This window comes from Cupressus sempervirens, chromosome 2 (genome assembly GCF_028749045.1).
Source record: "Cupressus sempervirens isolate cs-2001-9-10 chromosome 2, ASM2874904v1, whole genome shotgun sequence".
NCBI lineage: Eukaryota > Viridiplantae > Streptophyta > Pinopsida > Cupressales > Cupressaceae > Cupressus > Cupressus sempervirens.
The window spans coordinates 568,627,841-568,653,440 of record NC_143119.1 but is presented as its reverse complement, the minus strand read 5'-3'; the positions used below and the strand labels follow the sequence as shown (position 1 = coordinate 568,653,440).

At 46.1% G+C, this 25,600-nt stretch overlaps 2 pseudogenes; both read right to left on the bottom strand.

Annotated features, from left to right (window-relative positions):
• Positions 1-212: 212 nt before the first annotated feature.
• LOC149574657 (25S ribosomal RNA) lies at positions 213-2,573 on the bottom strand (annotated as a pseudogene).
• A 668-nt stretch (positions 2,574-3,241) lies between these two features.
• Positions 3,242-5,052, bottom strand: LOC149574656 (18S ribosomal RNA; annotated as a pseudogene).
• Positions 5,053-25,600: the final 20,548 nt, after the last annotated feature.

Genomic DNA, 25,600 nt, shown 5'->3' with positions numbered 1-25,600 from the left:
AACCCCACTCGCCAAGAATTTGGCACCTGAGTGATTTTCACGACCTCGCAAATTGCAAACCCCACCCGTCGAGAATTTGGCACCTGAGTGATTGTTAGGACCTCACAAAGAAACCTTGCAAACCCCACCCACCTAGAATTTGGCACTTGGGAGATTTTCTCACCCTCATGCAAATTACAAACCCCACCCACCTTAGAGCCAAAAAAGGTTTTACCAATCGAGGTGACAAAGGGCTGAATCTCAGTGGATCATGGCAACAAGGCCACTTTGCCACTTACAATACCCTATCGCTTATTTAAGTCGTCTGCAAAAGATTCTTCTTGTTGACCGCTTGAAATTAATATCCAAGGTTGCTCCGATGGGCTAATGCGTCGATTGGAGATGGCCAATGACACGGGCCCCTAGGAGTGCAAGAGCACCCCTACTGTGGGTCGCGATGCAGCCGGAGAGAGATATAGCATGGATTCTAACTTAGAGGCATTCATTCATAATCTGACACACAGTAGCTTCGCGCCACTAGCTTTTCAACCAAGTGCGATGACCAAATGTGTGAATCAACGGTTCCTCTCGTACTAAGTTGAATTACTATGGCGGCTTAGATAATCAGTAGGGTAAAACTAACCTGTCTCACGACGGTTTAAACCCAGCTCACGTTCCCTATTGGTGGGTGAACAATCCAACACTTGGTGAATTCTGCTTCACAATGATAGGAAGAGCCAACATCGAAGGATAAAAAAGAAATGTCACTATGAATGCTTGGCTACCACAAGCCAGTTATCCTTGTGGTAACTTTTCTGACACCTCTAGCTTCAAATTTTGAAAGTCTAAAGGATTGATACGCCACGCTTTCATGGTTTGTATTCGTATTGAAAATCAAAATCAAATGAGCTTTTACCCTTTTGTTGCACACAAGATTTCTATTCTCGTTGAGCTCATCTTAGCACACCTGCGTTATCTTTTAACAGATGTGCCGCCCCAGCCAAACTCCCCACTTGACAATGTCTTCCACCCGGATCAGCACACCTAGATGCACCTTAAGGCCAAAAATAGGGGCATTGCCTAGTCTTTGCCTCACAGAATAAGTAAAATAATGTTAAAATTAGTGGTATTTCACTTGTGCCCGAAAGCTCCCACTTATTCTACACCTCTCAAGTCATTTCACAAAGTCGGACTAGAGTCAAGCTCAACAAGGTCTTCTTTCCCCGCTGATTCTGCTAAGCCCATTCCCTTGGCTGTGGTTTCACTAGATAGTAGATAGAGACAGTGGGAATTTTGTTAATCCATTCATGCACATCACTAATTAGATGACAAGGAATTTGGCTACCTTAAGAGAGTCATAGTTACTCCCGCCGTTTACCCGCAATGCTTTGTTTTAATTAAATAGTCAGATTCCCCTTGTCCATACCAGTTCTAAGTCGACTATTCACTGCCTAGGGAAAGCCCTCCGAAGGGGGTGCCCTGCGTCCGTCGCTCGATCGACATGCAACAGCCCGTCCTCACCACGGGAGCAGCTCGAGCATTGTTCTATTGACTAGAGGTTGTTCACCTTGGAGACCTGATGCAGTTATGTGTACGATCGAGCATGAATGATACTCGGTCCTCTAGATTTTCAAGGGCCGCCGAAGGCACACCAGACACCATGGGATGTGTGGTGCTCTTCCAGTCACTGGACCCTATCTCCGGTTGAACCGATTTCAGGGTGGGCAGGCTATTAAAATGAAAAGATAACTCTTCCCAGGGCCCCCGCCAACGTCTCTAGATTTCCTAACGTTGTTGTCCGCTGCCACATCCTAGTTCAACAATATTAACTTGATTCCCTTTCGAGGATCGTGCAAAGTGTGCGCTTGAAACAGGGTTTACCCATCTCTTAGGATCGACTAACCCATGTCCAAGTGCTGTTCACATGGAACCTTTCCCCACTTCAGTCTTCAAAGTTCTCATTTGAATATTTGCTACTACGACCAAGATCTGCACCGGGGGCCGGTCCACCCAGGCTCACACCCAAGGTTTCACAACAACCCCTGTGTCCTCCTACTCATCGGATCTTGGCACTTGCCCTAACGGCTGAATATAGGTTGCGTCCTTCAGTGCCATCCATTTTTGGGGCTAGTTGATTCAGCAGGTGAGTTGTTACACACTCCTTAGCAGATTTTGACTTCCATGACCACCGTCTTACTGTCTTAATCAACCAACACCCTTTGTGGGATCTGGGTTAGCATGAAATTTGGCACCGTAACTCAGCTTTTGATTCATCCCGCATCGCCAGTTCTGCTTACCAAAAATGGCCCACTTGGAGCTCGCAATTTTGTGGCACGGCTCAACAAAGTAGCCACATTGACTTACCTATTTAAAGTTTGAGAATAGGTCAAGGGCGTTACGCCCCCGATGCCTCTAATCATTTTCTTTACCTGATAAAACTCGCACGTGAGCTCCAGCTATCCTCAGGGAAACTTTAGAGGAAACCAGCTCTTCCCGATTCGCTCACCATTACTAGGGGAATCTTGGTAAGTTTCTTTTCCTCTGCTTATCGATATGCTTAAACTCAGCGGGTATTCATGCCTGACTTGGGGATGCGGTAGAGATGCAGCAATGCCCGTACTATGGTGGGCCATTGAGCCCAGAATAAAGTTCCTCGTGAGGAATAGTTCGATCAGCACAAACTAACGCCAGCCTTTGCGAGCCACCACTCGTCGTGACAGATCGACGGACCTCATGTGCTCATTTCAGCAGACCGCACGCCAGTTACGAACATGGATGGCCATCTTCGCTCCTTGCTGGGGAGGGCAAAATTTTGTAGTGTGATGCCCAAGCAGACGTGCCCTTGGCCAAGGCCTCGGGCGCAACTTACATTCAAAGACTTGATAATTCATGAGATTCTGCAATTCACACTAAGTATCCCTGGCACAGCGCCGCGCATGTGATTGGACCATGAAATCTCAATGGGGGATGAGGCTGGGACACCCTCTGAACTGCAATCGAGCAGAGACCTCTCACTCTGATGCAGAAATCATTCGAAGGCATCGATCCTAATCCAATTGCATCCGAGTCTCTTCTTCGCCCCACTGGGAATCCACGCTTTCGATCATAGAATTCGATGTGACCCTCAACCTCGATGGTGTTGGACCCGTAGCTTGGCTGTCTAGCACATTGCTGCAGGGCCAAGTGTCTACATGTCACTGAGATTTTGAGGGTGGGGAGGAGGCTAGCTCCATCCCCTACATGATTAAGGGTCTCAAACCGACAATGATCCTACCGCAGGTTCACCTATGGTAACCTTGTTATGACTTCTCCTTCCTCTAAATGATAAGGTTCAATGAACTTCTTGCAACGTCACTGACAGGAACCGCCATCATTGCCGTGATCTGAACACTTCACCGGGTCATTCAATCGGTAGGAGTGATGGGCGGTGTGTACAAAGGGAAGGGATGTAGTCAACGCAAGTTGATAACTCGCACTTACTAGGAATTCCTCGTTGAAGATCAATAATTGCAATGGTCTATCCCCATCACGATGCAATTTGGCAAGATTTCCCAAACCTTTCGGGCTAGGGAGAGAAACTTGTTGGTTGCATCAGTGTAGCGCGTGTGCGGCCCAGAACATCTAAGGGAATCACAGACCTTATATAGCCTCAAACTTCCATGGCCTAGGAGGCCATAGTCCCTCTAAGAAGTTGGCCGCGAAGGGGAACCTCCGCGTAGCTAGTTAGCAGGCTGAGGTCTTTTTCGTTAATGGAATTAACCAGAAAAATTGCTCCACCAACTAAGAATGGCCATGCACCACCACCCATAGAATCAAGAAAGAGCTCTTAATCTGTTAATCCTTACTATTTCTAGACCTGATAAGTTTCCCCATGTCGAGTCAAATTAAGCCGTAGGCTCCACTACTGGTGGTGCCCTTCTGTCAATTCCTTTAAGTTTCAGCCTTGCGACCATACTCCCCCCAGAACCCAAACACTCTAATTTCTCAGAAGGTGCTGGCAGAGTCCTTAGAGCAACATCCGCCAATCCCTGGTCGGCATCATTTATGGTTGAGACTAGGACGGTATCTGATCATCTTCGAGCCCCCAACTTTCATTCTTGATTAATGAAAACATCCTTGGCAAATGCTTTCGCAGTGGTTCATCTTCCATAAATCTGAGAATTTCACCTCTGATAATGAAATATGAATACCCCTGACAGTCCCTATTAATCATTACTCCGATCTCGAAGGCCAACAGAATAGGAGCAAACTCCTATCGCGTTATTCCATGCTAATGTATTCAGAGCATAGGCTTGCTTTGAGCACTCTAATTTTTTCAAAGTAATGGCACCAGAACTGTGACCCAGCCAATTAAGGCCAGGAACATGCCACCGGAAAAAGGGACGTGAGGGCCAGTGCACACCCAGAAGGCGGACCGACTATGACGACACAAGGTCCAACTACGAGCTTTTTAACTGCAACAACTTAAATATACGCTATTGGAGCTGGAATTATCGTAACTGTTGGCACTAGAATCACCCTCCAATGGATCCTCATTAACGAATTTAGATTGTACTCATTCCAATTACTAGACTCAATGAGCCTAGTATTATTATTTATTGTCACTACCTCCCCATGTCAAGATTGGGTAATTTGCGCGCCTTCTGCCTTCCTTGGATGTGATAGCCGTTTCTCAGGCTCCCTCTCCGAAATCAAACCCTAATTCTCCATCACCCGTCACCACCATGGTAGTCCCCTATCCTACCAAAAAAAGTTGATAGGGCAGAAATTTGAAGGAAGCATCGCCAGCAAAAAGTTCGTGCGATCCGTCGAGTTATCATGAATCACCAGAATAGCGGGCGAGCCCGCACCAGCCTTTTATCTAATAAATGCATCCCTTTTGAGAGTCAAGATTTGGTGCATGTATTAGCTCTATAATTACTATGGTAATCTGAGTAGCAAAGTACCATCAAAGAAACTATAACTAATTTAATGAGCCATCCGCAGTTTCACAGTCTGAAATAGTTCATACTTAGACATGCATGGCTTAATCTTTGAGACAAGCATATGACTACTGGCAAGATCGACTAGGTAGCTTCCAACAACAAGGGGACCCTCAAGATGTGCTACAGCCAAGGGATGCCTACCATGATGGGAAACCAAAATTTGCATTCGCTCCGTCATGCATCCGAACACAATCTGCCGCACAAGTAACAAGAATGACATTCACAGCACATGCAGGACTCGCAATGCTCAAAGATTTTTCACAAGAGGAAAGTGTCCCATCGTCGACTAGAGAGGGCCAAACAGGGAGCCTTGGTTCACAGGCACCTAGGAAGAATGTCCTGTACAAAACCCTTTACCCTCAAACTCACTGTCGCCACTACTCGGAAAGAAGCCTCGACCTATACAAGATGCACCACGCACGTAGCCACCTCAATTGTAAGGCCACTCAGAGACATCCATTTCCCAAGAATATGCCTCCTACACACCTATTGAGGTGCACCCGCATAGACAAGATCCTTCTCAATCGCAACAAACATTTTCCCATGATGAAGAGCTTGTTGCCGAAGTGCCAACAGAGACCACCGTGATGAAGGGTGAAGGGTCGTGCAAGTCGAAAACATGGCTGGTTATGCGATTGGCGAGGGCATAACTATGCACGCGACCACCTCAATTTTAAGGCCACTCAAGGGCATCATCTAGAACAACCCCTCCACACATTTATAGGTGATGAGAGCCTGCCCGCATACACAAACATGTCTAACCTCTAGAAAATATCTCCTTTCCCAGCATAGCCTCGCTAACCGTTCCCTATGACACGTGATCTGCCAGTGCAGGTACAGAAAAGTTCCTACAGGTGAACACTCACACTAGCGTTGTTAGACAAGCATTAATCTCATGCACATGCACATACCAAAGAACTACACCATGAGGAAACCACCCGCAAGCACCCACATCTTGGCAAAAAGCATTTGTGTGATTTCTTCCCCTAGATAGATACGTTGGGCCTGCACTTGTCAAAGCATTGCAAAGACGAGTGCTCTGGTTCATAGGAGCCTAAGAAGAAGATCTCGTACAAAACCCCTTCCCCCAAAATGCTTGAATTAGAAATGCTCGGAGTAGAGTCATAATGCAAAGATGTACACCGTGCACGCGACCGAGTAAGGACACTCAGAGACATCCATTTCCCAAGCATATTCCTCCTAAATGCTTTTTGGTGCACCTCGTACAAACGGCCATACTTTGACAAGCCCTTTAGAATTTTGCATCTGAAGAGAGATGAAATTCCTTGGGCTTTTTGTCCACACAATGTGAACACCGAACACTCTCTTTAGGGGGGAGCTGAAGAAGAGTATCTCCCGCAGAACCCATCAATCGCAGCCGTTCAGAACGCACGGGCAGGACAGGGCATTGAGAGTTTTTGCATCCAAACAAAAATTATCTATAATAATCTATGCTTCTACTAGCCCAGACCACAAAAGTTGTCACGACAGTGCCATGCACTTCTATAGGATGAGACAGTGAAGAGGCAAGCATGCACTGAGAACACACTAGCGAATAAATTATGTGGCAACCAAACCTTTCATCGACCCCCCTCTCAATCCCAAGGCTCTACCAATCAGAAAAAACTTAGGGTGGAGAGTGGACCCTTGACAAAATTAGGGATGTCAAGCAATGCACCCGTGTAACCATCTCTTTCCTTCTTGCCGTTTGGGTAGGATAAAAATGCAATGATAGAACATGCCAAGAGACAGAGCCCTTGGCTAAAAGATACAACTCCATACACTCAGCAACAAGCGCATTTTAGAATCAAACACCAAATATGCAATGTGTTGCAAGCCATGCAGACACCTACATATTGGGTATCCAACAAAGCAAAGCGACAAGTACTTCCCACAAGCTCTGCCATTGCAATTACTGAATGGGATATACTCACTGCCACAGATTCTAATGACCATCATTACCATCTTGGAATAGATACAAGCACATCGAGCTTCATCTGATCAACTAGATGAATTTCACCTTGAAGGGGCCCAATCCAAAAGTTTCGAAGGTCATCTCCTGGAACTGTCTAGAACAAGGCCTATCTTACATGCAAACTCTACTACTCCACAAACATAGGTTGCAATTAAAGAGAAACTGAAAGGCCATCACAATGGCCCGAGGCCAATGCTCTGACTAAGTCAATTTTCTCTTGCAATCACCATGCCTCCGTTCATAGAGAGATCTCCCCATTCACTTGTGACAATGTACAATCCAATTGATAGACACGAGCTCACCCTTGAAAGACCACTTTCCAAGACATCCTGATGACACATTGGAATGACAGCCACTGTCGAACCATTCCCAATGTTGTGTCGATCGAGTTACACAGAGGGGACCTTAGGGAGCTCCCACATAGAAATCTAGATGGGCTTTCGTAACCATCTCTCACAAAAACCAATGTTAGTTGTGAACAAATTTAGAATCCAGGGCTCATATCCATCAATATCGTCGGTACTGGGTCTATATATTCAAAGGCCACGGAGAGGTTCTGATAAGAGAAGCTCCCCTGCTCGCTCGCACAAACATCCCAAATGCTAGACACAAGCTCCCGCCCTTAGCATCACTCTCCAAATCACCGCAATGACACATTGCAATGATAACCGCTATCAAACAACTCCCTAATTTGTGTCGATGGAGTGAGAAAGAAGAGCAACTTTGGGGAGCCGCTCATAGCAAACAGGTTGCTGCTTCATTCTGCTCTTATATATAGATCCGATGTCATTGATTTCATTTGGAATTTGAGGCTACATTCATCCTTTCTCACACAAGCAATGGCTCTTCTCATCGAATGGCCATGGGGAGCTTCCGATAACAAAGGCTTCCTTGTCACTCGTGATGCACAGCCCAACTGCTAAGCGACGACACGCCCTTCAGATCGCTGCCCATGCAACCACCACAACAGCACCATTGGAATGAAAACCATTGTAGAACCATTTCAAAAATTTTGCGCCAAAGAAGTTGTTGCAAAGAGAATGACTCTTGGGAGAGAGCCCTCGCATAGCAAAATCAGGATGGCTTCATGGCCCTTCCAATAGAAATGGTGCTGGTGCCAATATTCGAAATCTGAATCACGTGTCTTTCTCAAACACCAGTAGTGATTCTATTAGGGAGGGTCACCGAGAGATTTTTTTATCAAAGCTCCCATTGTAGCTGCAATGGGCACACAAAAATTTGCTAGAGCGCCAAACACCCACCTCATGGCTAGAGAAGGGCTCACGATTAGACCAACTTCGAAATCGCTGAATTGATGCGTTGTAGATTGGCAACCATTTCCAAGTCTCTTCCGTAATTGCATTTGTCGAGTGATCAAAGAAGGTGATCTAAGAGATAGTCCAAGGGTAGGCATTCGTTGGGGGATTCACACCGATATAAATAATTTATGCAATACTCGAGCAACACTGGACAGAGGTGCTAGATGATGGCTCCCATTTTAGATTAGGTTTTGAAATCACCGAGTAGACGCGATGAGGGTTGGAAACCACTACCAAAATCTTTTTTCAAAATTGTGCCAGCTAAGTGACAAGAAAACATGATCTAAAGAAGAGTCGAGGAATAGCACCTCGAGGGTGGGCTTCATGCCCCTCTAATTGATTCAATGTTGGCGTCCACCGTTTCAAAATCCAATGTATCCATCTGCCCTGACACGAGCATTGAATCAATGAGAGGGGCACGGGAGAGGCTCGTGGCAACCACCTCTCCCATTATAGCCATGATAGGCACACAAAAAATTGCTAGAGCACCCAGCACCCACCTCATGGCTTGACAAGGGCTCGCCGTTAGATCAACTTCGAAATCGCTGAACAGACGCACTATAGAATGGCAACCGCTGCCAAGTCTCTTCCGTAATTGTGTCAGTTGAGAGATCAAGGAAGGTGATCTAAGAGAGAGTCCAAGGGTAGGAATTTTTTGGGGGATTCATGCAGATAGCAAAAATTTATGCAATACCCGAGCAACACCGGACGGAGGTGCTAGACGAGGGCTCCTGTTTTAGATCAAGTTTTAAAATCACCAAGTAGATGAGGTGAGGGTTGGCAACCACTACCAAACCTTTTTCTGAAATTGTGCCAGCTGAGTGACAAGAAAACATGATCTAAAGGAGAGTCTAGGAATAGCACCTCAAGGGTGGGCTTCATGCCCCTCTAATTGATTCAACGTCGGTGTCCACCATTTCAAAATTTGACATATCCATCTGCCTTGACGCCGGCATTAAAACAATGAGCCAGGCACGAGAGAGGCTCACAAAAATGACCTCTCCCATTGTAGCTGTGATTGGCACACAAAAAATTTTGCTAGAGCACCCACCACCCACCTGATGGCTAGACAAGGGCTCGCCATTAGATAACCTTCAGAATCACTGAACAGATGTGCTGTAGAATGGCAACTGCTGCCAAGTCTCTTCTATAATTGCATCGATCGAGTGATCGAAGAAGGTGATCTAAGAGAGAGTCCAAGGGTAGGAATTTGTTGGGGGATTCACACCAATAGGAAAAATTTAGGCAATACCCGAGCAACACCGGACGGAGGTTCTAGATGAGGGCTCCCATTTTAGATCAAGTTTTAAAATCACCAAGTAGACGCGGTGAGGGCTGGCAACCGCTACCAAACCTTTTTTTAAAATTGCACCAGCTGAGTGACAAGAAAACATGAACTAAAAGAGAGTCGAGGAATAGCACCTCAAGGGTGGGCTTCATGCCCCTCTAATTGATTCAACGTCAACATCCACTGTTTCAAAATTTGACATATCCATCCGCCTTGACACCGGCGTTGAATCAATGAGAGGGGCATGGGAGAGGCTCGTGGCAACCACCTCTCCTATATAATCTATTAGTGCGAGGCTCACTCTGCATTAGAAATCAACGAACACACCAACAATTGCCTTAAAAATCCAAATCATCAAAAATTCTTACCAAAAAGCCATCCACGACCCAATTTTTTGTGAGGTCGACAGAGGAGCAAAAGATTGTCATCGGTTAGGAGATGTGATTTCATGGAGCTGAGGGACTAAAATGGTCATCGAGCTCATCCGATCAACTGGATGAATTTCACCTTGAAGGGGCCCAATCCAAAAGTTCCAGAGGTCATCTCCTGGAACAGTCAAGAACAAGGCCAATCTTACATGCAAACTCTGCTACTGCGCAAACATAGGTTGCAATTAAAGAGAAATTGCAAGGCTGTCACAATGGCCTGAGGCCAATGCTCCAACTAAGTCAATATTCTCTTGCAATCACCATGCCACCATTCACAGAGACATCTCCAAATTCACTTGTGATGCACCGCACAATCCAAGTGCTAGATGTGAGCTTTCCCTTGAAAGACTACTTTCCAAGACATCCAACGATGACACATTGGAACGACGACCACTGTCGAACCATTCCCAATGTTGTGCCGATCGAGTTGGCATAGAGGTGACCTTAGGGAGCTCTCGCGTAGCAATCAAGATGTGCCTTCGTACCCATCTCTCACAAAAACTAATGTTAGCTGTGAACAAATTTAGAATCCAAGGGCTCATATCCATCGATATTGTTGGCACTGGGTCTATATACAAAGGCCACGAAGAGGTTCCGATAAGAGAAGCTCCCCTGTGCTCGCTAAAACAAACATTCCAAATTCTAGACACAAGCTCCTGCCCTTAGCATCGCTCTCCAGATCACCGCAATGACACATTAGAACGACAACCACTATCGAACAATTCCCAAAATTGTGGCAATGGAGTGAGAAAGAAGAGAAACTTTGGGGAGCCACGCATAGCAAACGGGATGCTGCTGCCTCATTCCACTCTTATATAGATCCAACGTCATTGATTTTTTTTGGAATCTGAGGCTGCATTCATCCTTGCTCACACAAGCAATAGCTCTTCTAATCGAATGGCCAAGGGGAGCTTCTGATAACAAAGGCCCTTCAGATCACTGCCCAAGCAACCACCACAATGACACCATTGGAACGACAACCGCTGTAGAACCATTTCAAAAATTTTGTGCCAAAGATGTTGTTACAAAGAGAATGACTCTGGGGAGAGACCCCTCGCATAGCAAAATAAGTATGGCCTCACGGCCCTCCCAATAGAAATCATGCTGGTGCCAATATTCCAAATCTGAATAACGTGTCTTTCTCAAACACCAACACTGATTCAATTAGGGAGGGTTGCCGAGAGCTTTTGTTATCAAAGCTCCCATTGTAGCTACGATAAGCACACAAAAAATTGCCAGAGCACCAGGCACCCACCTCATGGCTAGACAAGGGCTCGCCATTAGATCAACTTCTAAATTGCTGAACAGACGTGCTATGGAATGGAAACCGCTACCAAGTCTCTTCCATAATTGCGTCGGTCGAGTGATCGAAGAAGGTGATCTAAGAGAGAGTCCAAGGCTAGGGATTCGTTGGGGGATTCATGCTGATAGCAAAAATTTATGCAATACCCGAGCAACACTGGACGAAGGTGCTAGATGAGGGCTCCCATTTAAGATCAGGTTTTAAAATCACCAAGTAGACACGGTGAGGGCTGGCAACCACTGCCAAACCTTTTACTGAAATTGTGCCAACTGGGTGTAAAGAAAACATGATCTAAAGGAGAGTTGAGGAATAGCACCTCGAGGGTGGGCTTCATGCCCCTCTAATTGATTCAATGTCAGTGTCCACCATTTCAAAATCTGACATATCCATCCGCCCTAACACTGGTGTTGAATCGATGAGAGGAGAATGGGAGAGGCTCGCGGCAACCACCTCTCCCATTGTTGTCGTGATAGGCACACAAAAAATTGCTAGAGCGCCAAGCACCCACCTCATGGCTAGACAAGGGCTTGCCATTAGATCAACTTTGAAATCACGGAACAGACGCGCTGTAGAATGGAAATTGCTGCCAAGTCTCTTTCGTAATTGTGTCGGTTGAGTAATCAAAGAAGGTAATCTAAGAGAGGGTCCAAGGGTAGGCATTCGTTGGGGGATTCTTGCCGATAGCATAAATTTATGCAATACTTGAGCAACACCAGATGGAGGTGCTAGATGAGGGCTCCCATTTTAGATCAATTTTTAAAATCACCAAGTAGACGCGGTGAAGGCTGGCAACCGCTGCCAAACCTTTTTCTGAAATTGCGCCAGCTGAGTCACAAGAAAACATGCTCCAAAGGAGAGTCCAGGAATAGCATCTCGAGGGCGGGCTTCATGCCCCTCTAATTGATTCAACGTCGGTGTCCACCATTTCAAAATCTGACATATCCATCTGCCTTGACACCGGCATGGAATCAATGAGCGGGGCACGGGAGAGGCTCGTGGCAATGACCTCTCCCATTGTAGCCGTGATAGGCACACAAATTTTTTTTCTAGAGCGGCCACCACCCACCTTATGGCTAGACAAGCTCTCACCAGTAGATCAACTTTAGAATCACGGAACAGACGCGCTGTAGAATGGCAACTGCTGCCAAGTCTCTTTCATAATTGTGTCGGTCGAGTGATCGAAGAAGGTGATCTAAGAGAGAGTCCAAGGGTAGGCATTTGTTGGGGGATTCACGCCGATAGCAAAAATTTATGCAACACCCGAGCAACACGGGACGAAGGTGCTAGATGAGGGCTCTCGTTTTAGATCAAGTTTTAAAATCACCAAGTAGACACGATGAGGGCTCGCAACTACTGCCAAAACTTTTTGTGAAATTGCACCAACTAAGTGACAAGCAAACATGATCTAAAGGAGAGTCCAGGAATAGTGCCTCGAGGGAGGGCTTCATGCCCCTCATGGCTAGAGCACCCACCACCCACCTCATGGCTAGTCAAAGGTTCGCCATTAGATCAACTTCGGAATCACTGAATAGACACACTGTAGAATGGCAACCGCTACCAAGTCTCTTTCATAATTGTGTTGGTCGAGTGATCGAAGAAGGTGATCTAAGTGAGAGTCCAAGGGTAGGCATTCGTTGGAAGATTCGCGATGGTAGCAAAAAATTAAGCAATACCCAAGCAACACCGGATGAAGGTGCTAGATGAGGGCTCCTGTCTTAGATCAAGTTTTAAAATTCACCAAGTAGACGCGGTGAGGGCTGGAAACTATTGCCAAACCTTTTTGTAAACTTGCACCAGCTGAGTGTCAAGAAAACATGATCTAAAGGAGAGTCGAGGAATAGCACCTCGAGGGTGGGCTTCATGCCCCTCTAATTGATTCAATGTCGGTGTCCACCGTTTCAAAATCTGACATATCCATCGACCTTGACACTGGCATTGAATCAATAAGAGGGGCACGGGAGAGGCTCACGGCAACCACCTCTCCTATTGTAGCCACGATAGGCACACAAAAAATTGCTAGAGCGCCAAGCACCCACCTCATGGCTACACAAGGGCTCGCCATTAGATCAACTTCGAAATCGCTGAATAGATGCGTTGTAGAATGACAACCGCTACCAAGTCTCTTTCATAATTGCGTCGGTCAAGAGATTGAGGAAGGTGATCTAAGAGAGATTCCAAGGGTAGGCATTCGTTTGGGTAGTTGCACCGATAGCAAAAATTTATGCAATACCCGAGCAACACCGGACGAAGGTGCTAGACGAGGGCTCCCATTTTAGATCAAGTTTTAAAATCACCAAGTAGACGTGGTAAGGGCTGGCAACCACTACCAAACCTTTTTCTAAAATTCCGCCAGCTGAATGACAAGAAAACATGATCTAAAGGAGAGTCCAGGAATAGTACCTCGAGGGTGGGCTTCATGCCCCTCCGATTGATTCAACATCTGGGTCCACCATTTCAAAATCTGACATATCCATCCGCCTTGAAACCGATGTTGAATCAATGAGGGCTCGACATTAGATCAACTTCAGAATCGTTGAATAGACGCATTGTAGAATGGCAACCGCTGCCAAGTCTCTTCCATAATTGCATCGATTGAGTGATTGAAGAAGGTGATCTAAGAGAGAATCCAAGGGTAGGCATTTTTTGGGAGATTCACGCCGATAGCAAAAAATTAAACAATACCCGAGCAACACCGGACAGAGGTGCTAGACGAGGGCTCCCATCTTAGATCAAGTTTTAAAATTCACCAAGTCGATGCGGTGAGGGATGGAAACCACTACCAAACCTTTTTCCAAAATTGCGCTAGCTGAGTGTCAAGAAAACATGATCTAAAGGAGAGTTGAGGAATAGCACCTCGAGGGTGGGCTTCATGCCCCTCTAATTGATTCAACGTTGGCGTCCACCATTTCAAAATTTGACATATCCATCTGCCTTGACACCAGCATTGAATCAATCAGAGGGGCACGAGAGAGGCTCGCAGAAAACACCCCTCCTATATAAGCTATTAGTGCAAGGCTCACTCTACATTAGAAATCAGCGAACACAACGACAATTGCCTTAAAAATCCAAATCGTTGAAAATTCTGACCAAACAGCCATCCACAACCAAATTTTTTATGAGGTCGACAGGAAGCAAAAGATTGTCATCCGTTAGGAGATGTGAGTTCATGGAGCCGAGGGACTGAAATGGTCATCGAGCTCATCTGATCAACTGGATGAATTTCACCTTTAAGGGGCCCAATCCAAAAGTTCTAGAGGTCATCTCTTGGAACATTCAAGAACAAGGCCAGTCTTACATGCAAACTCTGCTACTACACAAACATAGGTTGCAATTAAAGAGAAATTGCAAGGCCGTCACAATGGCCTAAGGCCAATGCTCTGACTAATTCAATTTTCTCTTGCAAACACCATGCCGTCATTCACAGAGAGATCTCCCCATTCACTTGTGATGCGACGCACAATCCAAGTGATAGATGCGAGCTCGCCCTTGAAAGACCACTTTCCAAGATGTCCCCCGATGACACATTGGAATGATGACTACTGTCAAACCATTCCCAATGTTGTGCTGATTGAGTTGGTACAGAGGTAACCTTAGGGAGCTCCCGCGTAGCAATCAGGATGTTCTTTCGTACCCATCTCTCACAAAAACCAATGTTAGTTGTGAACATATTTAGAATCCCAGGGCTCATATCCATTGATATCGTCGGCACTAGGTCTATATTCAAAGGCCACAGAGAGGTTCTGACAAGAGAAGCTCCCCTGTGCTCGCTCGCACAAACATACCAAATTCTAGACACAAGCTCTCGCCCTTAGCATCAATCTCCAGATCACCGCAATGACACATTGGAATGACAACCACTGTCGAACAACTCCCAAAATTGTGGCAATGGAGTGAGAAAGAAGAGCAACTTTGGGGAGTCGCGCATAGAAAATGGGCTACTCTTGCTTCATTTCGCTCTTATATAGATCTAACGTCATTTATTTCCATTTGGAATCTGAGGCTGCATTTTTCCTTGCTCACACAAGCAATGGCTCTTCTAATCGAATGGTCACAGGGAGCTTCCGATAACAAAGGCTCCCTTGTCACTTGTGATGTGCAGCCCAACTGCTAGACAATGGCTCGCGCTTCAGATCGCTGCCCAGGCAACCACCACAATGGCACCATTGGAATGACAACCATTGTTGAACCATTCTAAAAATTTTGTGCCGAAGAAGTTGTTGCAAAGAGAACGACTCTAGGGAGAGATCCCTCGCATAGCAAAATTGGGATGGCTTCACGGCCCTCCCAATAGAAACGATGTTGGTGCCAATATTCCAAATCCGAATAATGTGTCTTTCTCAAACACCAATACTTATTCTATTGGAGAGGGTCACCGAGAGCTTTTGTTATCAAAAAGCTCCCATTGTAGCCGCGATAGGCACACAAAAAATTGCTAGAGCGCCAAGCACCCACCTCATGGCTAGAAAAGGGTTCACCATTAGATCAAATTCGAAATTGCTGAACAGACGCGCTGTAGAATGATGACTGCTGCCAAGTCTCTTCCGTAATTACGTCAGTCGAGTGATCAAAGAAGGTGATCTAAGAGAGATTCAAAGGCTAGGGATTCATTGGGGGATTCATGCTGATAGCAAAAATTTATGCAATACCTGAGCAACACCGAACGGAGGTGCTAGACGATGGCTCCTGTTTTAGATTAGGTTTTAAAATCACCGAGTAGATGTGGTGAGGGATGGCAACCACTACCAAAACCTTTTTTTGAAATTGTGCCAAGCACATCGAGCTTCATCCGATCAACTAGATGAATTTCACCTTGAAGGGGCCCAATCCAAAAGTTTTGAAGGTCATCTCCTGGAACTGTCAAGAACAAGGCCTATCTTACATGCAAACTCTACTACTGCGCAAACATAGGTTGCAATTAAAGAGAAATTGCAAGGCCGTCACAATGGACCGAGGACAATGCTCCGACTAAGTCAATTTTCTCTTGCAATCACCATGCCACCGTTCATAGAGAGATCTCCCCATTCACTTGCGATGAGACACACAATCCAAGTGCTAGACGCGAGCTCGCCCTTGAAAGACCACTTTCCAAGACATCCCTTGATGACACATTGGAATGACAACCACTGTTGAACCACTCCCAATGTTGTGTCGATCGAGTTGGTACATATGTAACCTTAGGGAGTTCTCGTGTAGCAATCTGGATGTGCTTTCATTCCCATCTCTCACAAAAACCAATGTTAGCTATGAACAATTTTAGAATCCAAGGCTTGTATCCTCCATCGATATCATCGGCACTGGGTCTATATATTCAAAGGCCACAAAGAGGTTTCGATAAGAGAAACTCCCCTGCTAACTCACACAAACATCCCAAATGCTAGACACAAGTTCCCACCCTTAGCATCACTCTCTAGATCACCGTAATGATGTCGTTGATTTCATTTGGAATCCAAGGATGCATTCATCCTTTCTCACATAAGAAATGGCTCTTCTCATCGAATGTCCATGGGGAGCTTTTGATTACAAAGGCTCCCTTATCACTTGTGATGTGCAGCCCAACTGCTAGACGAGGGCTCGCCCTTCAGATCGCTGCCCAGGCAACCACCACAACGACACCATTAGAACGACAACCACTGCTGAACCATTCCGAATTATTTTTGCCAAAGAAGTTGTTGCAAAGAGAATGAATCTGGGGAGAGAGCCCTCACATAACGAAATTGGGATGGCTTCACAGCCCTCCCAATAGAAACGATGTTGGTGCCAATATTCCAAATCCGAATAACGTGTCTTTCTCAAACACCAGCACTAATTCTATTGGGGAGGGTCATCGAGAGCTTTTGTTATCAAAGCTCCCATTGTAGCCATGATAGGCACACAAAAAATTGCTAGAGCACCAGGCACCCACCTCATGGCTAGACAAGGGATCGCCATTAGATCAACTTTGAAATCGCTGAATGGATGTGCTGTAGAATGGCAACCACTGCCAAGTCTCTTCCATAATTGCATCGGTCGAGTGATCGAAGAAGGTGATCTAAGAGACAGTCCAAGGGTAGGCATTTGTTGGGGGATTCGCGTCGATAGAAATAATTTATGCAATACTCAAGCAACACCGGATGGAGGTGCTAGACGAGGGCTCCCATTTTAGATGAACTTTTAAAATCACCAAGTAGACGTGGTGAGGGCTGGCAACTGCTGCCAAACCTTTTTACGAAATTGCGCTAGCTGAGTGACAAGAAAACATGATCTAAAGGAAAGTCAAGGAATAGCACCTCGAGGGTGGGCTTCATGCCCCTCTAATAGATTCAACATCGGCGTCCACCATTTCAAAATCCAACATATCCATCCACCTTGACACCAGCATTGAATCAATCAGAGGGGCATGGGAGAGGCTCGCGGCAACCACCTCTCCTATATAAGCTATTAGTGCAAGGCTTGCTCTACATTAGAAATTAGCGAACACACCAAAAACTGCCTTAAAAATCAAAATCATTGAAAAATGTGATGAAATAGCCATCCACAACCCCATTTTTTATGAGGTCAGTAGAGGAGAAAAAGATTGTCATCAGTTAGGAGATGGGAATTCATGGAACCAAGGTAGTGAAATTGCCACCTTTTGGAGATCGGGCAGAACAGCTCGGCTCAGGTGGAACAACTCGGGTAGGACGACTCGACAATACCGTTTGGCTCGGTGCCTTTTTTGAGGTTTACCTAAGAGGAGCGGACACAATGTCGGCCTTGATCATCTAGAAGTCTAAGTAGGATGGCATGGTAATAATGGCTCGGCATTTGGAGTGTCTATGGAAGCTGGATGGGATTTGAATTCATGGAGCCAAGGGAGTGAAATGTTCATCGAGCTCATCTGATCAATTGGATGAATTTCACCTTGAAGGGGCCCAATCCAAAAGTTTCGGAGGTCATCTCCTGGAACTGTCAAGAACAAAGGCCAATCTTACATGCAAACTCTGCTACTGCGCAAACATAGGTTGCAATTATAGAGAAATTGCAAGGCCGTCACAATGGCCCAAGGCCAATGCTTTGACTACTAAGTCAATTTTCTCTTGCAATCACCATGCCGCCGTTCATAGAGAGATCTCCCCATTCACTTGTGACGACGTGCAATCCAAGTGCTAGAAGCGAGCTCACCCTTGAAAGGCTGCTTTCCAAGACATCCCAGTGACACATTGGAATGACAATCGCTGTCAAACCATTCCCAATGTTGTGCTGATCGAGTTGGCACAGAGGCGATCTTAGGGAGCTCACGCTTAGCAATTGGGAAGTACTTTCGTACCCATCTCTCACAAAAACCAATGTTAGCTTAACAAATTTAGAATCTAAGGCTCGTATCCATTGATATTGTTGGCACTGGATCTATATTCAAAGGCCATGGAGAGGTTCCAATAAGAGAAGCTCCCCTGCTCGCTTGCACAAACATACCAAATGCTAGACGCAATGCTTGACCTAAAGAGTTGACTTGGTGAGAGTACTTGGTGGGGTGACCTGATCAACAGACTTAGAGATTCGACTTGGTGGGCTGACCTAGTTGGGTGACTTCATGAATGGACTTAAAGAGTCGACTTGGTGAGAGTAATTGGTGGGGTGACTTGATGAATGGAATTCAAGGGTCGACTTGGCGGGGTGACTTGATGAATAGTCCTAAAGAGTTGACTTGGTGAGAGTACTTGGTGGGGTGACTTGATGAACAGAACGAAAGAGTCGAATTGGTGAGAGTACTTGGTGGGGTGACTTGATGAATGCACTTGAAGGGTCGACTTGGTGGGGTGACTTGATGAATACATCTAAAGAGTTGACCTGGTGAGAGTACTTGGTGGGGTGACCTGATGAACAGAGTTAAAGAGTTGACTTGGTGAGAGTACTTGGTCGGGTGACTTGATGAACGCAATTGAAGAATTGACTTGGTTAAAGTATTTGCTAGGGTTACTTGATGAACAAAATTAAAGAGTCAACTTGGTGGGCCGACCTGGCAGGGTGACTTGATGAACAACCTTAGAGAGTCGACTTGGCGAGAGTACTTGGTGACTTTGTGGACTGACCTGGCTGAGTGACTTGATGAACGAACTTAAAGAGTCCACTTGGTGGGCCGACCTGGGGGGGTGGCTTGATGAATGAACCTAAAGAGTCAACTTGGTGAGAGTACTTCGTGGGCAGACATAGCGGGGTGATTTGATGAACGAACTTAAAGAGTCAACTTGGTGAGAGTACTTGGTTGGGTGACTTGATGAACAAACATAAAAAGTCGACTTGGTGAAAGTACTTGGTGGGCCGACCTGGCGGGGTGACTTGATGAACAAACTTAAAGAGTCGACTTGATGAGAGTACTCGGTGGGCTTACTTGGTCACATGAGTTGATGAACGAACTTAAAGAGTCAACTTGGTGGACTGACTCGGCCGGCTGACTTGATGAATGAACTTAAAGAGTCGACTTGGTGGGTTGAACTGGAGTGGTGACTTGGTGAGAGTACTTGGTTGGCTCACCTGGCAGGGTGACTTGATGAACGAACTTAGAGAGTCAACTTTGTGAGAGCACTCGGTGGGTCGAACTGGTGGGGTGACTTGATGAATGAACTTAAAAAGTCGAGTTGGTGAGAGAACTTGGTGGGCCGAGCTGGCGTGGTGAATTGATGAACGAACCTAAAGGCTCGACTTTGTGAGAGTACTTGGTGGGCCGACCTGGCGGGGTGACTTGATGACCAAACTTAAACGGTCGACTTGGTGAGAGTACTTGGTGGGCCGACCTAGCAGAGCGAGTTGATAAACGAACTTAAAGAGTCGACTTGGTGAGAGTACTTTGTGGGGTGACTTGATGAACAAACCTAAAGAGTCGACTTGGTGAGATTACTTGGTGGGCCGACCTGGCAGGGTGACTTGATGAACAAACTTAAAGAGTCCAGTTGGTGAGAGTACTTGGCAGGGTGAACTGATGAATAGACTTAAAGAGTCAACTTGGTGGGTCAACTTGGTGGGTTGACTTGATGAAGGGACATAAAGAGTCAACTTGGTGAGAGTACTTGTTCTGGTGACTTGATGAACAGACTTAAACAGTCAGCTTGGTGGGGTGACTTGATGAAAGGACTTAAAGAGTCGACTTGGTGAGAGTACTTGGTGGGGTGACTTGATGAATCCACTTGAAGAATCAAATTGGTTAGAGTACTTGGTTGGGTGACTTGATGAACGGACTCAAAGAGTCAACTTGGTGAGAGTACTTGGTGGCTCGACTTGATGAGTAGACTTAAAGAGTTGACTTGGTGAGCAGGGTGAACTGATGAACGGACTTAAAGAGTCGACTTGGTGGGAGTACTTGGTGGGCGGACCTGGTGGGGTGACTTGATGAATGGAATTAAAGAGTTGACTTGGTTAGAGTACTTATTCTGGTGACTTGAAGAGTCGACTTGGTGGGGTGACTTGATGAAAGGACTCAAAGAGTCAACTTGGTCAGAGTACTTGGTGGGGCGACTTGATGAACGGACTTAAAGGGTCGACTTGGCAGGGTGACTTGATGAACATACCTAAAGAGTTGACTTGGAGAGAGTACTTGGCGGGGTGAACTGATGAACGGACTTAAAGAGTCAACTTGGTGGGAGTACTTGGTGGGCCGACCTGGTGGGGTGACTTGATGAATGGACTTATAGAGTGGACATAGTGAGAGTACTTGTTCTGGTGACTTGATGAACGGACTTAAAGAGTCAGCTTGGTGGGGTGACTTGATGAAATGACTTAAAAAGTTGACTTGGTGGGGCGACTTGATGAGTGAACTTAAAGGGTCAACTTTGTGGGGTGACTTGATGAACGGACCCAAAGAGTTGACTTGGTGAGAGTACTTGGTGGGGTGACCTGATGAAAAGACCTAGAGAGTCAACTTGGTGGGCTGACCTGGTTGGGTGACTTCATGAATGGACTTAAAGAGTCAACTTGGTGAGAATACTTGGTGGGGTGACTTGATGAACGGACTCCAAGGGTTGACTTGGCGGGGTGACTTGATGAACGGTCCTAAAGAGTTGCCTTGGTGAGAGTACCTGGTGGGGTGACTTGATGAGAAGAGTTAAAGAGTCAAATTGGTGAGAGTACTTGGTGGGGTGACTTGATGAATGCACTTGAAGGGTCGACTTGGTCGGGTGACTTGATGAATGGACCTAAAGAGTTGACCTGGTGAGAGTACTTGGTCGGGTGACTTGATGAATAGAGTTAAAGAGTCAACTTGGTGAGAGTACTTGGTCGGCTGACTTGATGAATGCACTTGAAGAATTGACTTGGTTAGAGTACTTGGTGGGGTGACTTGATGAACGAACTTAAAGAGTCGACTTGGTGGGCCGACCTGGTGGGGTGACTTGATGAACAAAATTAGAGAGTTGACTTGGCGAGAGTACTTGGTGACTTGGTGGCCTGACCTGGATGAGTGACTTGATGAACAAACTTAAAGAGTCCACTTGGTTGGCTGACCTAGCGGGGTGACTTGATGAATGAACCTGAAGAGTCGAATTGGTGAGAGTACTTGGTGGGCTGACCTGGCAGGGTGACTTGATGAAAGGACTTAAAGAGTCGACTTGGTGAGAGTACTTGGTTGGGTGACTTGATGAATGCACTCGAAGAATCGACTTGGTTAGAGTACTTGGTGGGGTGACTTGATGAACAAACCTAAAGAGTCGACTCGGTGAGAGTACTCGGTGGGCCAACCTGGGGGGGTGAATTGATGAAAAAACTTAAAGAGTCCAGTTGGTGAGAGTACTTGGTGGGGTGAACTAATGAACAGACTTAAAGAGTCAACTTGGTGGGCTGACCTAGTGGGTTGACTTGATGAAGGGACATAAAGAGTCGACTTGGTCAGAGTAGTTGTTCTGGTGACTTGATGAACAGACTTAAACAGTCGGCTTGGTGGGGTGACTTGATGAAAGGACTTAAAGAGTCGACATGGTGAGAGTACTTGGTGGGGTGACTTGATGAATGCACTTGAAGAATTGACTTGGTTAGATTACTTGTTGGGGTGACTTGATGAACGGACTCAAAGAGTCAACTTGGTGAGAGTACTTGGTGGCTCGACTTGATGAGCAGACTTAAAGATTCAACTAGGTGAGAGTACTTGGCCGGGTGAACTGATGAACGAACTTAAAGAGTCAACTTGGTGGGAGTACTTGGTGGGCCAACCTGGTGGGGTGACTTGATGAACGGACTTAAAGAGTTGATTTGGTTAGAGTACTTTTTCTGGTGACTTGAAGAGTTGACTTGGTGGGGTGACTTGATGAAAGGACTCAAAGAGTCAACTTGGTGAGAGTACTTGGTGGGGCGACTTGATGAACGAACTTAAAGGGTCGACTTGGCAGGGTGACCTGATGAACGAACCTAAAGAGTTGACTTGGTGAGAGTACTTGGCGGGGTGAACTAATGAACGGACTTAAAGAGTCAACTTGGTGGGAGTACTTGGTGGGCCGACCTACTGGGGTGACTTGATGAATGGACTTATAGAGTAGACTTGGTGAGAGTACTTGTTTTGGTGACTTGATGAATGGATTTTAAGAGTCAGCTTGGTGGGGTGACTTGATGAAAGGACTTAAAGAGTCAACTTGGTGGGGCAACTTGATGAGTGAACTTAAAGGGTCAACTTTGTGGGGTGACTTGATGAACAGACCTTAAGAGTTGACTTGGTGAGAGTACTTGGTGGGGTGACCTGATGAACAGACTTAGAGAGTCAACTTAGTGGGCTGACTTGGTTGGGTGACTTCATGAATGGACTTAAAGAGTCAACTTGGTGAGAGTACTTGGTGGGGTGACTTGATGAACGAACTTCAAGGGTCGACTTGGTGAGGTGACTTGATGAACGGTCCTAAAGAGTTGCCTTGGTGAGAGTACTTGGTGGGGTGACTTGATGAGAAGACTTAAAGAGTTGAATTGGTGAGAGTACTTGGTGGGGTGACTTGATGAATGCACTTGAAGGGTCGACTTGGTGGGGTGACTTGATGAACAGACCTAAAGAGTTGACCTGGTGAGAGTACTTGGTGGGGTGACTTGATGAACAGAGTTAAAGAGTCGACTTGGTGAGAGTACTTGGTGGGGTGACTTGATGAACAAACTTAAAGAGTCGACTTGGTGGGCTGACCGAGTGGGGTGACTTGATGAACAAACTTAGAGAGTCGAATTGGCGAGAGTACTTGGTGACTTGGTGGGCCGACCTGGCTGAGTGACTTGATGAATGAACTTAAAGAGTCCACTTGGTAGGCCGACCTAGCAGGGTGACTTGATGAATGAACCTAAAGAGTCAAATTGGTGAGAGTACTTGGTGGGCTGAACTGGCAGGGTGACTTGATGAAAGGACTTAAAGAGTCGACTTGGTGAGAGTACTTGGTGGGGTGACTTGATGAATGCACTTGAAGAATCGACTTGGTTAGAGTACTTGGTGGGGTGACTTGATGAACGGACTCAAAGAGTCAACTTGGTGAGAGTACTTGGTGGCTCAACTTGATGAGCAGACTTAAAGAGTCAACTTGGTGAGAGTACTTGGCAGGGTGAACTAGTGAACAAACTTAAAGAGTCGACTTGGTGGGAGTACTTGGTGGTCCGACCTAGTGGGGTGACTTGATGAACGGACTTAAAGAGTCGACTTGGTTAGAGTACTTGTTCTGGTGACTTGACGAATCGACTTGGTGGGGTGACTTGATGAAAGGACTCAAAGAGTTTACTTGGTGAGAGTACTTGGTGGGGCGACTTGATCAACGAACTTAAAGAGTCAACTTGGTGGGCTGACCGGGTGGGGTGACTTGATGAACAAACTTAGAGAGTCGAATTGGCGAGAGTACTTGGTGACTTGGTGGGCCGACCTAGCTGAGTGACTTGATGAACGAACTTAAAGAGTCCACTTGGTAGGCCGACCTAGCAGGGTGACTTGATGAATGAACCTAAAGAGTCAAATTGTTGAGAGTACTTGGTGGGCTAACCTGGCAGGGTGACTTGATGAAAGGACTTAAAGAGTCGACTTGGTGAGAGTACTTGGTGGGGTGACTTGATGAACGCACTTGAAGAATCAACTTGGTTAGAGTACTTGGTGGGGTGACTTGATGAACGGACTCAAAGAGTCAACTTGGTGAGAGTACTTGGTGGCTCAACTTGATGAGCAGACTTAAAGAGTCAACTTGGTGAGAGTACTTGGCAGGGTGAACTAATGAACAAACTTAAAGAGTCGACTTGGTGGGAGTACTTGGTGGTCCAACCTAGTGGGGTGACTTGATGAACGGACTTAAAGAGTCGACTTGGTTAGAGTACTTTTTCTGGTGACTTGACGAATCGACTTGGTGGGGTGACTTGATGAAAGGACTCAAAGAGTTTACTTGGTGAGAGTACTTGGTGGGGCGACTTGATGAACGAACTTAAAGGGTCGACTTGGTAGGGTGACTTGATGAATGGACCTAAAGAGTTAACTTGGTGAGAGTCCTTGGTGGGGTGCATTGATGAACGAACTTAAAGAGTCGACTTGGTGGGAGTAATTGGTGGGTCGACCTAGTGGGGTGACTTGATGAATAGACTTATAGAGTGGACTTGGTGAGAGTACTTGTTCTGGTGACTTGATTAACGGACTTAAAGAGTCGGCTTGGTTGGGTGACTTGATGAAAGGACTTAAAGAGTCGACTTGGTGGGGCAACTTGATGAGCGAACTTAAAGGGTTGACTTTGTGGGGTGACTTGATGAACAGACCTAAAGAGTTGACTTGGTGAGAGTAATTGGTGGGTGACCTAATGAACAGACTTAGAGAGTCGACTTGGTGGGCCGACCTGGTTGGGTGACAAAGTGAACGGACTTAAAGAGTCGACTTGGTGAGAGTACTTGGTGGGGTGTCTTGATGAACAGAATTCAAGGGTCGACTTGGCAGGGTGACTTGATGAACGGTCCTAAAGAGTTGACCTGGTGAGAGTACTTGGTGGGGTGACTTGATGAATAGACCTAAAGAGTTGACCTAGTGAGAGTACTTGGTGGGGTGACTTGAACAGAGTTAAAGAGTCGACTTGGTGAGAGTACTTGGTCGGGTGACTTGATGAATGCAGTTGAAGAATCGACTTGGTTAGAGTACTTGGTGGGGTAACTTGATGAATGAACTTAAAGATTTGACTTGGTGGGCCGACCTGGTGGGGTGACTTGATGAACGAACTTAGAGAGTTGACTTGGCAAGAGTACTTGGTGACTTGGTGGTGTGACCTGGCCGGGTGACTTGATGAACGAACTTAAAGAGTCCACTTGGTGGGCCGACCTAGCAGGGTGACTTGATGAATGAACCTAAAGAGTCAACTTTGTTAGAGTAATTGGTGGGTAGACATAGCAGGGTGATTTG